Here is a 1,541-nt window from a genome sequence, read left to right on the forward strand (position 1 = left end):
GAGATTGGCACAGGTTAGAGCACAGGTTAGGGCTGTTGTACATATGGTCGCTCTGAGTCGCAAACGACTCGATGACACATAACAACAACAACAACATGGCACAGTGTTCAGCATCACAGTAACTCCAAGTTATTTTAGTACCTCAAATAGACAGATAACTCCTCTACCACTTAAAAAGCATGTTCATCCCCAAATTAGTTCATTTGTAAGCCTTTGGGCCCTAAGGTATTTTTAAAGATAGACATCCCCAACAAACACTGGTTGATTTTAAATCAAGTAGACTCTCCACCCTGGGGTCATTGTTAACTAAAAACAGGCAAAATCCAGTCAGCTGACATTCACTTGTGGAGGACCCCTCGAGCCCCCCTCCACAACCCTGACTAACCAAACATTGCAGAAATGATTTGAGAAATCATCTTCCCCTGTGAGGTAATAACTATTTTCTTATTTTCTGTCTAGTTAGAGGATAAGGTGGGAAGCCTCTGAAATAATTCCCTATTATCCCTGCCTCCTGTTACTCATTTTCTTGAGTAACGGTTGGCCTAATGACTTATTTTTAATTGATAAAATAGGGAAAAGTAACAAGATTTTATATTTGAGATAGTAACAATAAGCCTTTGCTATGTAACTCATAGGGATCCTATAGGTTTGAGTAAGCCTACTTCTGGTGGCCTACTGGTAAGAAGCTGCATTGCAATCCCAAAGGCATGCAGTTCTAATCCACAAAGTGCTCTGCAGGAGGAGGAGGGCAATCCGCTACCATGTGATTTATTGCCTGTGAAAACCCAGTGGAGGGTCAATTGCAGATTGGTTTGAAATCCGTGGTATCACCCCAAAAAACCAGTTGCTCTTTATAGAAGCAGAATGCTATGTGCTTCGCTAATGAAATGGCTGTGTTCAAACTGACAACCTTTCAATTTGCAGCTGTGTGCTTAAACAGGGCTCCTTGTGTTTGAGATTTTAAAAAAAAACCAAACACCCAAAACAAAACAAAAACAAACCTCACTTTTTGCCACAGATTTGATTCCACTACTAAAATATTATGGTTTGAGTCATAGTCTCTCTTTCACTATCACTCTAACTCTGAGAAAATAAACCTGCTATATTGTGAGAGCTTACGGTTGTTACATGTAGTCAAGTTAGGACCAACTCATAACTCACCCTCTACCAGGCTTTCAAAGGCTGTAAATTGCACAGGAGGAGATTACTCATCTTTCTGCTATGGAATGTTGTTGTTGTTGTTATGTGCCATCGAGTCGTTTGCGACTCATAGCGACCCTATGTACAACAGCCCTAAACCCTGCTCTATTCTATGCCAATTGCACTGTCTCTGACACACCCATCCTGATTACCCCAGTCACTGAAGGGTCTTCCCCTCTTGTGCCGTCCCTCCACCCTCCCAAGCATGATGTCCCTCTCCAAGGACCTGTCCCTCCTTGCAACATGCCCAAAGTATGTCAGGCAAAGCCCCAGAATCCTTGCTTCCTAGGAATTGCTTAGTTTAATCCTCTCCAGGATGAATCTGTTTGTTTTCTTGGCAG

The sequence above is a fragment of the Elephantulus edwardii genome, unplaced genomic scaffold (genome assembly GCF_000299155.1).
Source record: "Elephantulus edwardii isolate Elephantulus edwardi_28Jun2011 unplaced genomic scaffold, EleEdw1.0 scaffold00107, whole genome shotgun sequence".
NCBI classification, from domain to species: Eukaryota; Metazoa; Chordata; class Mammalia; order Macroscelidea; family Macroscelididae; genus Elephantulus; species Elephantulus edwardii.